This window comes from Geotrypetes seraphini, chromosome 17 (assembly GCF_902459505.1).
Source record: "Geotrypetes seraphini chromosome 17, aGeoSer1.1, whole genome shotgun sequence".
NCBI classification, from domain to species: domain Eukaryota; kingdom Metazoa; phylum Chordata; class Amphibia; order Gymnophiona; family Dermophiidae; genus Geotrypetes; species Geotrypetes seraphini.
In genome coordinates this window covers 11,238,686-11,252,448 of record NC_047100.1, presented here as the reverse complement: position 1 = coordinate 11,252,448, position 13,763 = coordinate 11,238,686, and positions in this window count along the sequence as shown.

Sequence of the window (13,763 nt, the reverse complement as noted above, 5' to 3'; positions counted from 1 at the left end):
AATTCTCTCTTCTTCTGCTGTTTTTTCACTGAGCTTAAAATGCCCACTCCTAAACCAGCAGGGGCTTCTGATTACCTGACAAAAGGCAGAGAAGCCCTGACTCTTCTGCTAAAGGGGGTTGATGAAACATTGTAATACATAATGCAGCATCATCTTTTTCCAGTCATTTGGGTTGTTGATCGTACTCTGGTTCATAAAACCAGGAGCCAAATTGAAAGGGTGATGATAGAGAGAGAAATATTATTTTAATAAGTCTCAGTTTCTATACAAAATAATTTTGTGTGTAATGTCTATTATAGAAGATTTCATCATGAATTAAAGGATTATATATATGGTTAGAGCTACAAACACAGAGCTATAACTTTGCATTTTTTTGACCTAGTCATGTAAGCTGCATGGGGGACATAGCTCAGTGGTACAGTGGATAAAAGATCCCTGGTTCATTTCTAGGTGCCCCCTTACTTATAATGTAGGTAGAAGTCCTTTTTTCTTGCCAGGTATCTTGCCAGAACTTGTGACCTGGACTGGCCACTGTTAGAAATAGGATATTGGGCTTGATGGACCTTTGGTCTGTCCCAGTATGGCAACTCTTACGTAAGCCAAGTATAGGATAATCAAGCCATTGTGACATCACTGATGAGGTTGACTCTTATGACATCACAATCTGAGCTCTGGAATGTTGCAACTATTTGGGTTTCTGCCAGGTAATTGGGACCTGGGTTGGCCACTGTTGGGAATAGGATACTAGGCTTGATGGACCTTCCGTCTGTCCCAGTATGGCAACTCTTATGTAAGCCAAGTATAGGATAATCAAGCCACTGTGACATCACTGATGAGGTTGACTCTTATGACATCACAATCTGAGCTCTGGAATGTTGCTAGTATTTGGGTTTCTGCCAGGTAATTGGGACCTGGGTTGGCCACTGTTGGGAATAGGATACTAGGCTTGATGGACCTTCCATCTGTCCCAGTATGGCAACTCTTACGTAAGCCAAGTATAGGATAATCAAGCCACTGTGACATCACTGATGAGGTTGACTCTTATTACATCACAATCTGAGCTCTGGAATGTTGCTACTATTTGGGTTTCTGCCAGGTAATTGGGACCTGGGTTGGCCACTGTTGGGAATAGGATACTAGGCTTGATGGACCTTCCGTCTGTCCCAGTATGGCAACTCTTATGTAAGCCAAGTATAGGATAATCAAGCCACTGTGACATCACTGATGAGGTTGACTCTTATGACATCACAATCTGAGCTCTGGAATGTTGCTATTTGGGTTTCTGCCAGGTAATTGGGACCTGGGTTGGCCACTGTTGGGAATAGGATACTAGGCTTGATGGACCTTCCGTCTGTCCCAGTATGGCAACTCTTACGTAAGCCAAGTATAGGATAATCAAGCCACTGTGACATCACTGATGAGGTTGACTCTTATGACATCACAATCTGAGCTCTGGAATGTTGCTACTATTTGGGTTTCTGCCAGGTAATTGGGACCTGGGTTGGCCACTGTTGGGAATAGGATACTAGGCTTGATGGACCTTCCGTCTGTCCCAGTATGGCAACTCTTATGTTCATTATCTATCCCCACTGACTCCCACTTATCTCTCCCTCTACCCCTGTATTCTTCCTGGCTTTATATCTGCTGCTGGACCTTCACTTAGATCTCAATCATTTTTCTCTCATCCAAGAGCTTTGCCTCTCTCTTCCACCCCTTAGTTACTTCTTTGGAAAACTGTCAGAACAATTTGAGATTCCCTCTCTGTGTTCATGAATCATTCCTGCCGTGATTCGGTTCATTTGGATTGTTCTTGGAACTCAAATGTCTGAATCCCACCAAAAAGGGATAGAATTTGTGGAAGTGATTTCAACCTTCAGTTTTTAATCATTCTAATTCAGTGAGTCACTGTGAGCAATTTGAACAAATCACAATCAAATGTGATCTGTTTTTTTGAAATTGTGCAATGCCTCTTGTCAAGCACAACTGCAGAAAAAACCAAAAGATAAGTTATTCCAAGTCAGACCAAGGTCTACCAAACCGACAGTGAGCCACAAACAGTGGCATAGCCAGAAATTGATTTTGGGAAGGGAGGGCCAATGGTTTATATGGGTGGGCATCCCCTTTTCTTTGGCTCCTTTTGCTGTCCTTTTCCTCCCTCCTACCACCCATCACCCAAATTTAAATCAAGATTACCTTAGCTAGTGGGGAGTCCCATGCCCCATCAGTTGAAGAAGCCCAGAGTCCACCTCTGTTAACTATGAAGTGCAGTGAAGCAGTTGGCAGTCAGAAGCAGCGCTCCGGGCCCGGTTGTTGGCACTATGATCACTTTGAATGCTGGCTGGCGCGAGATTCCTGTGCATCTGAATTGCAGATGAAATTCAGTGCCGACCCGTGTGCAGTGCTGATCGCAGGGAAGGTCAGTATTAGGAACTACTCTTGTGTGAACTGAACATATTCATAGGGCTGGTTTCAGAGGCTCAACGTGTTTCTGCCGACAGCAAATTTCTTCTACGCAGTGTCCAGTTAGCTTGGACGGGCTCCAGGTTTCTTCGGTTAGCATAGCATCTTAGTGTGCATCTTCTGGGGGGAGCATGAGGCAAAGGATGAGGGGTTCGATAAAGTTGTTTAAATGCCTACATAATATAAATGTGCATAAGTCGAGTCTCTTTCATTTGAAAGGAAGCGCTGGTATGAGAGGGCATAGGATAAAGTTAAGAGGAGTAATCTAAGGAAATGCTTTTTTTACAGAAAGGGTGGTACATGTGTGGAACAATCTCCCAGAAGAGGTGGTGGAAACAAGAGACTGTGTCTGAATTCAAGAGGGCCTGGGATAGGCACGTAGGATCTCTGAGAGAGAGAAAGAGATAATGGTTACTGCAAATGGGCAGACTAGATGGGACATTTGGCCTTTATCTGCCATCATGTTTCTATGTTTCTATAATTATAAAGCTCTGTGACATCACAATGCAGGTGTAAAGAGCCTTAGCCAATAGGAAGAAGAGATGCAAATATTAAGTCTTAGCCAATAGAGAGAGGAGAAGATAGTGGATGCTGTGGATGGGCAGACTAGATGGGCCATTTGACCTTTATCTGCTTTTATGTTTCTGGCCCACTGAGGCCTTTACCCCAAATTTGTGCCCCTCGCATGTCCCAATGCGCTCTTTCCCCCCCTCCCCCTTTCTTCCTCTGTCCCACCGTCATGTCCCCTCTCTCCCTTACATGTTTGCCCCAGGGCCGCACTTGCTCTCTTCAAGGCCATCCAACTGGGCTGCTCCTTCCTGCGTTCAGCCACACTTGTTTGCAAGAATGCGAGCAGCGGTTCTTACTTGCTGCATGTGGCTGGCCCACAAGCCTTCCCGCAATAAGCCCTAAGGTGTGCTTATCATAGGTCTAAACATATTACCGCGAGGCGCACTCCGGAGTTCCGCAGTAGTTTTTGCAAGTACACGTGCCACCCATGGGGCGGAGAGTAGGCATGATGGGCCTGATTCAGCAAACGCATATCCCGATGGAAGGCAGCAGTAGGCACACTACCCCCATCTCTCATGAATATAGAATATTGGGTGTGACATTAGCCAAATGCGAACAAGAAAGGGACTTGGGGGTCCTGATAGACAGAACCCTAAAACTATCGGTACAATGCGCGGCGGCAGCAAAGAAAGCAAACAGGATGTTGGGCATGATTAAAAAGGGGATCACGAGTAGGTCGGAGGACGTCATAATGCCACTTTACAGAGCAATGGTCAGACCACACTTGGAATACTGTGTCCAAAATTGGTCTCCATACCTCAAGAAGGATATAACTCTGCTGGAGAGGGTGCAGAGGCGAGCCACTAAACTAGTCAAAGGTATGGAGAATTTGAGCTACAGAGAACGCCTCCGAAAACTTGGACTGTTCAACCTCGAAAAGAGAAGATTGAGGGGGGATTTGATAGAGACTTTTAAAATATTAAAAGGATTTGACATAATAGACCAGGAAGAAGCATTACTGACATTTTCAGATGTGACACGGACAAGAGGTCATAGCCTGAAACTGTGTGGCAGCAGGTTCAGGACAAATGCCAGGAAGTTCTGCTTCACACAGCGAGTGGTGAGCGCTTGGAATGCTCTCCCAGAGGAGCTTGTGGCGGAGACTAGTGTTCAGGGTTTCAAGTGCAAGTTGGATGCACACCTTCTTGCAAATCATATCGAGGGATATGGGAGATCCGGGTCTCCAACAGGGAGCACCTAACTGGGCCTCCGCGTGTGCGGATCGCTGGACTAGATGGACCTAGGTCTGATCCGGTGAAGGCGTTTCTTATGTTCTTATGTTCAGCCAATTGGGATGCACGTTAAAAAAAAAAAGAGGGGGGGGGAAGGATGCCTACATTGTAAACATGTGTTGTGGATCTATGGAGACATTTAGAAATGGTTAAGCATGCCCAAAGAAGGGCATGGGCGTGGTTTTGCCCAGAAGTGGACTTGGGCATGCTTAAGCGTCTCTCTAGGCGCGAGACAGACGCCTTAAATGTGGGCCTGCAAAATGCCGCCCTACATTTAAGGCATCCGTTCAGCGATGCAGACGCGGTTCTCTGTATGATGCCAATGCATGATCGATAACGTCTGCCATGATCAGCGTCCTAAAGAGAATCAGGCCTGACCTGCGCTAATCGGTTAGAGCAGCTACACTGCCACACGCTAACTGGTTAGCGTGTGGTTAGTGCGTGAGCTCTTAACTGCCTAAAAATAATCAGTACTTGCTCACAGGCTAATATCCATGTGCTAATGGGAAAGTTAGTGCGTGGCCACTATTGCTGAAATAGAAAAAATGGCCATTTCCTAGCGGCACTAAAAGTGGCCTTAGCAGGCAGGAAAGACCCAAACTCAGGGGCGGAAAATTTCATGGCGACACCAGAAAGTATTTCTTCACAGAGAGAGTGGTTGATCATTGGAACAAGCTTCCAGTGCAGGTGATCGAGGCAGACAGCGTGCCAGACTTTAAGAATAAATGGGATACCCATGTGGGATCCCTACGAGGGTCAAGATAAGGAAATTGGGTCATTAGGGCATAGACAGGGGGTGGGTAAGCAGAGTGGGCAGACTTGATGGGCTGTAGCCCTTTTCTGCCGTCATCTTCTATGTTTCTATGATGGGTCATTTGGCCTTTATCTGCCATCATGTTTCTATGTTTCTATAATCAGAAAGTTCTATGACATCACAATGCAGGTGTAAAGAGCCTTAGCCTATAGGAAGAGGAGATGCAAATGTTAAGAGCCTTAGCCAATAGGGAGAGGAGGAGAGAGTGGCTGCTGCAGACACCAGAAAGTATTTCTTCACAGAGAGAGTGGTTGATCATTGGAACAAGCTTCCAGCGCAGGTGATCGAGGCAGACAGAATAAATGGGATACCCATGTGGGATCCCTACGAGAGTCAAGATAAGGAAATTGGGTCACTAGGGCATAGACAGGGGGTGGGTAAGCAGAGTGGGCAGACTTGATGGGCTGTAGCCCTTTTCTGCCGTCATCTTCTATGTTTCTATGTTTCTAATTAGGGCTAGCGAAGGCCAATTTTTAGCACTGCTTAGTAAAAGGGCCCTATGGGTTTTTTTTTTTAAGGATGAGGGGGCTTCAGAATTCTAATCACATAGCACGTTCATATCTGACCGTTATTGAAAACAAGAACCTTTTTCTGGAATATAAAATTATAAATCATTTTAAGAAATGTTAGACACACCCTCTCTGTCTCCCAGAGTAAACATAATTTAAGCAGAAACTTCAATAATCATTGAGGAAGGTCATTCAAATGCTCTGAAAACATTTAAAGGATTCTAGTGGTACATGATGCCCAGCAGCATATGCGATGCAGCTTCAACAGGATTTTGTTAACATTTTCCTGTAATTGCTTCCAGCAGCTCCCGAACGAGTGTACATAAGGATTGGATGAATTGTACTTTGATAAGAATGTTAAAACATTCTATTCTGGGTTAGAAGTCGTAGCTTGACCATAGCATTCTATAAGCAGCTAGTTAGAGCAGCAGCAGCCTCTCCCACCCACCCTCCCCCTTACCTAGTCAACCAGTATGACTCAGGAGTGGCCTTTGGGCCATGTGCAGAAACTAATTGTGGGCCTTCGTTTGCATTAGTCTGTATGGGTGGAAAAGCAGGGCCATGTGCGAAACAAACCCCACAAAGCCTTCTATTGGTTTACCTTCTAAGAAGGTCATTTTATAACAGATCACTTAAGTTGGAAGGCAAGTAGGCAGCTATTTCGGGTATTTTATATAGAAAATAAGCATCTATGTGCCTTTTTAAAATATCCTCGCCAAACCTGCAGCAATCATGGCTAAAATACACCCGCATACATTTATGAAGGGCCGTTGAGAAGTTCTCGGCCCAACCAACATCACTGGGACAGTCTCCATCGAGGGCTAGAAACTTAGTCCAGTGATTTTCCACTTTTTTCGTTCCATATTTTTCCAACGGAGAGACAAAAGTGGAAAATCGCTGGACTAAGTGTATAGCCCTCGATGGAGACTGCCCCAACTTTGTTGGTTGGGCTGAGAACTTTTCAGTGCCTCCTCGTACATTTGCACAGAAGGGTATTGGAGAATATATTGTAAAACTGTCAATCATTTGGAGCAGAATTGCCATGAAAGATGACTAATTTGGGATCTTTTTAGTTTGTGAATCCAGTTCAGAGTAGTCTGGGCTTTCTATGGGGATTACTGAATGAGGTCTTACAGCTCATCTACATATTTCTCCCAGCATTCTTCAGGGCGACTGGCAGGTCTACCCCGATCTACTCAGGGCCTCCGCTCCAGATGCCCAGGACTCCCACTGGCCAATTCCAGGTGCTAAGGAGGTCTCGAGCCCATCTGCATATTCCTCCCAGCATTCTCATGAGAACACAGTTTTATTTCCACTTGCAGTATACTGTGTGTGGCTATGAATAAGCAAAAATACATCCCATCGTATAATTGTACCTCAGGTTTCTGCTTCCCACATGCAATACTTTACACTTCTCAACATTGAACTTCATCTGCCATCTCTCTGCCCATTCCCCTAGTTTGTCCAAGTCCCTTTGCAATTCTTCGCAGTCCTCCTTTGTCCGAGCAGTCGAAAGGAGAAGAAATCAAAATAATGTTTCATGGTAGGAAGTTTCCATAAGGTGAGAAAACATTTTTTGACTTGAGCGTTAGTCAGGCTTCGGTCCAAGGTCCAAGTGTGATCTGTCCTCTGTCTTTGATACAATCTCTAATATGCTGTCAGTACGGTAGATAGTGGAAATGGGAATCAAGGTGTTGGCGCTCAAATGACTGGTATCTTTCTTGACAGACAGATTTTTTTTTAATTCAAGGTAGGGGATTTGTATTGGGGTGCCTATGATCTGTTGGGGTTGCCACCGGGTTTCCCTTTATTCCCAATCCTTTATGACATTTATTTCCAAATACTGGCAGCTATTATTCATACATATAAGTTTCTACAATATTTATACACTAATGATATATAGTTTTATAGCATTATGGAAAGGACTTTAGATTAAGGGGTAGGAGGCGGTTAGAAGTTTAGATTCAAAAGCATAGTTCTACAAATAACAGCTTGTGCTTACAGGCCAGACAGCAAAGTTGTGCAAGTCACTAAACAGGGATTAAAAATTTAGAAAAAAAGATAGCATCAGGTTTTGTGCCTAATGGTTAAGAATCTTGATGTAATTATATGCTGTAATAAGAAAGCATTTTAACCTAGAGGTATAGTTCTAAAAGACAGCCACAGTAATACATAAATCTGCCAAATTAAGACGCTAATCCAGGAATGATTTAAGCACATTGTTTAATTTTGACCACAAAGGCTTATCTATGACCTAGGTCATAGAAAGTAGATAGAGAGAGTCATTTTCCAACACGTTGCCTTGGGTATCGCAGTGCTTTACTTGTGAACATGAGGTACAGTGGTGCCTCACACAACGAACTTAATTCGTTCCAGGAGCAAGTTTGTTATGCGAAAAGTTCGTTATGTGAAACGCGTTTTCCCATAACAATACATGTTAAAAAAAATAATTCGTTCTGCAGCATAAAATATGCTAAGATGACATAAAAAAAGATAAATTTGTCAAAATGGTGAAAATGGTGGTCTTGCTGAGGCCAAACTCTTTGACGAGGTCACACTGTTTGACCCCACATTCACTCCTTCTAATTATTTCCCGTTTCATTTCAACAGAAATCACCTTCCTGCTTTTTTTAGAAGCCATGATGTATAAAAAATATTGAGTTTATCTTAAAAGGACGACTGTATACAGTGAGAGAGGGCAGTTAAGCGCAGTGACTTAACGACTGCCTGCAGTGCCTGCGCGGAAGGATGCAATACATCGGCAGCTCGGGCGACTTCGTTGTGTGAAACCAAGTTCGTTATGTGAAACGAAGTTCGTTGTGTGAAACGAAGTTCGTTGTGTGAAGTTCGTTGTATGAAACGAAGTTCGTTGTGTGAAACGAAGTTCGTTGTGTGAAACGAAGTTCATTGTGTGAAACGAAGTTCGTTGTGTGAAGTTCGTTGTGTGAAACGAAGTTCGTTGTGTGAAACGAAGTTCGTTGTGTGAAACGAAGTTCGTTGTGTGAATCAAGACATGAAGTTCGTTGTGTGCAGCGTTCGTTGTGCGAGGCGTTCGTTATGCGAGGCACCACTGTATTACAAAACTATCTGCAGGGCCCGTGTGCATATAATACATACGTACATACGTCTGGATTCTATAAATGGTACATTTTGTGCAACACTGAGGTTTTTTTCTCCCTTTTCAATACCATACAATCTTTATTCATATACCAATACCTCCATGAAGTTCAGATGGAAGCCTATGATTTTTTTTTTTTTTGCTATTTTTTTGTTTTTTTTAATGGTGTTTTTTTTTGGTAGTTTTGCTATTTTGATCCGTTCAGCCATTTGTTAAGTACTGTAATTCTATAAATGGTGCCATCATTGCATGCCTATAAAACGGCCGCCAATTGCAAAATGGCGACGTTTGTGGAATTGTGGGTTCGTGAAAGGTAATGTGGGTGCCAGAAATGTAGGCCAAGGTTTTAAAGACCTATGTTTTCACTGCGTACTCTCTATTCAAAGTGTCCCCACCTCCTATTCCCTCCTCACTTTCTCCTCAGACGATGGCAGAGTTCTTCTAAGACAAGATTCACAAGATCCACCTTGAATTCTCAACCAAATCACCTCCCCCATCACCCTTTCCAGCTGACCACTCTGCCAACTTCCCTTCAAAAACCCCTGCCACCTTCTCCTCCTTTTATGAAGTCATAGAAGAGGAAACTGCTTGTCTTCTCTCCTCCTCCAAACCCACCACCTGTTCTTCCGATTCGATTCCCACCCGCCCAGCCGCTTTGCTCCCACTGTCATCCCTCCAATCTGTCACATCCTCAACTGCAACAGTTTCTGATGTCTTCAAACATACTGTAGCTACACCTCTTCTCAAAAAAACCCTCAGTAAGCCCCACATCCCCCTCCAACTATCACCCCATTTCCCTCCTCCACTTTCTATCCAAACTACTTGAGCGTGCTGTCCACTGCCGCTGCCTGGACTTCCTTTCTTCTCATGATATTCTTGACCCACTACAATTGGGCTTTCACCCTCTCCATTCTACAGAAACTGTCCTTGCTAAAGTCTCTAACGACCTGTTCCTGGCCAAATCCAATGGCCTCTACTCTATCCTCATCCTTCTCGATCTGCTTTAGAAACTGTTGACCATGCTATCCTCACTGGTATTCCGGGATTCTATTCTCTCCTGGTTTTCTTATCATCTCTTCCATCGCACCTTCAGTGTATGTTACAGTGGATCCTGCTCTGCTGTCATCCCACTGTCTATTGGTGTACCTCAAGGCTCTGTCTTTGGCCCTCTCCTTTTCTCCATATATGCCCGTTCTCTTGGTACACTGATCTCCTCCCTTGATTTTCAATATCACCTCTATGCTGATGACTCCCAGATCTACCTCTCCACACCCGATATCCCTACAGGAATCCAGGCCTGTATCTCAGCCTGCCTGTCCAACATTGCCGCTTGGATGCCTCATCGCCATCTCAAACTGAATATAGCTAACACGGAACTTCTTATCTTTCCACCTAAACTCCCCTCCCCCTGCCACCATTCTCTGTTACTATGGATAACACTCTCCTCCTCCCTGTCTCATCAGTTTGCAGAATGGCCACCCGGATGGTCTCGGGACTCAAGGATCTCCCGTACAAGGAACGGCTGGATAAGATGCAGCTGTACTCACTCGAGGAACGCAGAGAGAGGGGTGACATGATCGAGACATTCAAGTATCTCACGGGCCGCATCGAGGTGGAAGAAGATATCTTCTATTTCAAGGGTCCCGCGGCAACAAGGGGGCATCCGTGGAAAATCAGGGGCGGGAAACTGCACGGGGACACCAGGAAATTCTTTTTCACTGAAAGGGTGGTTGATCGCTGGAATAGTCTTCCACTTCAGGTTATTGAGGCCAGCAGCGTGCCTGATTTTAAGGCCAAATGGGATAGACACGTGGGATCTCTTCACAGAGAAAGGTAGGGGAGGGTCATTGGGGTGGGCAGACTAGATGGGCCGTGGCCCTTATCTGCCGTCTATTTCTATGTTTCTATCTTTGACTCCTCTCTCTCCTTTTCCGCTCAGATCCAACAAACCGCTAAAACCTGTCCCTTCCTCCTCTGTAATATTACCAAAATCCGACCCCTCCTCTCCGAGCACACCACCAAAACCCTTATTCACCCTCTCATCACCTCTTGTTTAGGCTACTGCAGTGTACTTCGCTCAGGTCTCCCGCTCATCCGTCTCTCACCCCTTCAATCTGTTCAAAATGCTGCTGCACGACTCATCTTCCACCATGCTCATATTACCCCCCCTCCTCGAATCACTTCATTGGCTCCTCATCCGCTTCCGAATACAGTTCAATCTCCTCTTACTGACTTACAAGTGCATTCACTCTGTAGCCCCTGAATATCTCTCCTCACTCATCTCCCCCTGCAAACTCCGTTCATTGGTAAATCTCTCTTTTCTTTTTCCATTACCTCCACTGCCAACTCCAGATTCCGTTCCTTCTTTTTTGCCACACCATATGCCTGGAACTGGCTGCAGTCTCTAGCAGTCTTCAGATCCAAGCTATAAGCCCTCTTCTTTGAAGCTGCTTTCAGCTCTTAACTCCCACTCACTGTCAAAAACTCCTCAACCCTGAGAAGCCCTGTCTGTCTAAATTAGATTGTAAGCTCTTCTGAGCAGGGACTGTCTATTGAGTTTTAAATGTACAGTGCTGCATACATCTTTTAGCACTACAGAAATGATAAATGGTAGTAGTATAGAATAGTGTGGGTCTATGCCCAACTTGCTTGCCAGGATTTACACCTGGTTTTTAGATGGTGTAACTCCTCATGCCCAAAGCTCAGTGTGCATTCTGACTCTACGCTGCGATTCGGATGTTAGGCCATGCAAATATTCGTGATCATGTGACTCCTTTGTATCAAAAATTCCACTGGTTACCCCTGGAATTTAGGATTAAATTTAAGATTTTGATGTTGGCACAAAGAGCATTATTTGCGTTACAACTGCTCTATCTAACTTACCCCTCTTTTACGAACGCATAGTGCGGGTTTTAGCGCCGGCAGTGGCGGTAACTGCTCCCACGCTCACAGGAATTGTATGAGCGGTGGAGCACTTACCGCCGCTGCTGGCGCTAAAACCCGCACTATGTGTTCGCAAAAGAGGGCATTTGTTTCTTTCTAGGCAATTGTTAAGATCATTGAACGATAACAGAGCTGTGGTACCCCATATTCTAAAGGCTCATCTTGCTTCAACCAGAACCTCTCCTCCTGTCGCGGTTTTTCCGTTTGTGTGACAGTTTTGGATAAGTATTGTTTCTTTTGGACATGTTTTTCACTTTTTGGTATGGTTTTTGACTTTGTTTGTGATTTTGCGTGAGTTTTTTGAGGGGGTTTGGCTGGCAGGGTTTGTGTGGGGGTTGCTCAGGTTGCTTGTGTTGAGTTTCATTGACTCACTTTGATTGTTGATTGGTTTGATTTCTGCACACACAGGGCGCTCGATGATGGTGTGCGGGTGGAGGCTTATGGCCTTGGCCCAGAAGTGAAGTGTCGGAGCTGTGCTCCCATCACTGAGGGTTCACACTGAGAGCGCCCTATAACATCACATAATGTGACATGTTCTTTGACATATTACACTATATTTGGTTTGCAAGTTGTGAGCCAAGTAGGCACTTTGAGCTTCCCCCTCACGGACCTTGATGTGACTTGGTTGCCTTCCTTGTTTTTTCAACCAGAAATTGTGCATTTTTTAAAAATATAGTTCCAATTTTATGGAATAGTTTGCGCCTGTAGAATTGAGAAAGGAAGAATCTTTCCAAAATTTTAAAAAGACATTTAAAGGCACATTTTTTTTTCAACTGCTTGCCCTCTATCGGTAGCATGGAATACTGCTACACTTTGGATTTTGGCCAGGTACTAGTGACCTGGATTGGCCACCGTGAGAACGGGCTACTGGGCTTGATAGACCATTAGTCTGACCCAGTAAGGCTATTCTTATGAATTTGGGACCTCAGTCTGCATGTATATATTTTTACTAGTATTTTAGCCCGTTACATTAACGGGTGCTAGAATATATGTCTGTGTGTCTTTATTTCTGTCTCTCTCTCCCTCCCGCTGTCTGTCTCTCTCCCTGGCCCCCTTTGTCTGTCTGTCTTTCTGTGTCTCTCCCTGCCCCTGTGTCTTTCTTTTTTTCTTTCTATCTATCTGTCTCTCTCCCTGCCTCCTATGCAGCAGCATTTCTCTCCCACCACTTCCCTCCCCCCATACCACTTCCCTGTGCAGCAGCAGCGTTTCCCCTAACCCCCCCCCTTTCCCTTCCCGCGGTCTGGCCAGCTCCCTTAGTCCCTTTCCGCCCCCCTCCCCCCTTCCCTTCCCGTAGTCCCGACAAACCTTCCCATTCCAGCAGCGTCTGCAGCACTCTACACACTGCTGCTTCGGGGCCTTCTACTGCCCAGCAAATCAGGGCCATAGAAGGCAGACGCTGCTTGAATCAGAAGGTTTCAGGGCCCGCAACCCTTGCCAGACCCGAAGCGAGCTCGGGGGGGGGTTTGTTTTTTTTTTTTACGCGGGCCCAGCCGGAGCAGGAGGAGAAGCCTGGGAGAAAGGAATTAAAGTCCGTTCCGGCCCCCGCTGACGTCGCCCTGGCCAGTTCACATCCTTCAGACAGCAAGAGCCGCCGCGGCCGACAGGCTCCGTGCCGCCGCGCGCATGCGCACTCCTACCTGCAGGTCCCTACAGTGCACGGAAAACAGGAGCACGCAGGTGAAAGTGCGCATGCTTTATTATATTAAGTATTTTTCATTTTATTAATTAATTAATTTTATTAATTTAGATTGTTATATAATACTAGTCTTTAAGCCCGTTACATTAACGGGTGCTAGAATATATGTATGTCTGTCTTTCTTTCTGTCTCACTCCCTGCCCTTGTGTCTTTCTTCTTTTCTTTCTGTCTCCCTCCCTCCTATTATTTGTCTTTCTTTCTATTTGTCTCTCTTCCTGCCCCCTATGCAGCATTTATCTCCCCCTGTCCACTTTCCTGTACAGTAACCATATCAGCATTTCCTCCCCCTCCATTTCCTTGTGCATCAGCATTTCCCCCCTCTCTACTTCCCTGTGCAGCATTTTCCTCCCTCCCCACTTCCCTGTACAGCAACTGTAGCAGCATTTCTTCCCCTGTCAATTTTCCTGTGCGGCAGTTTGTA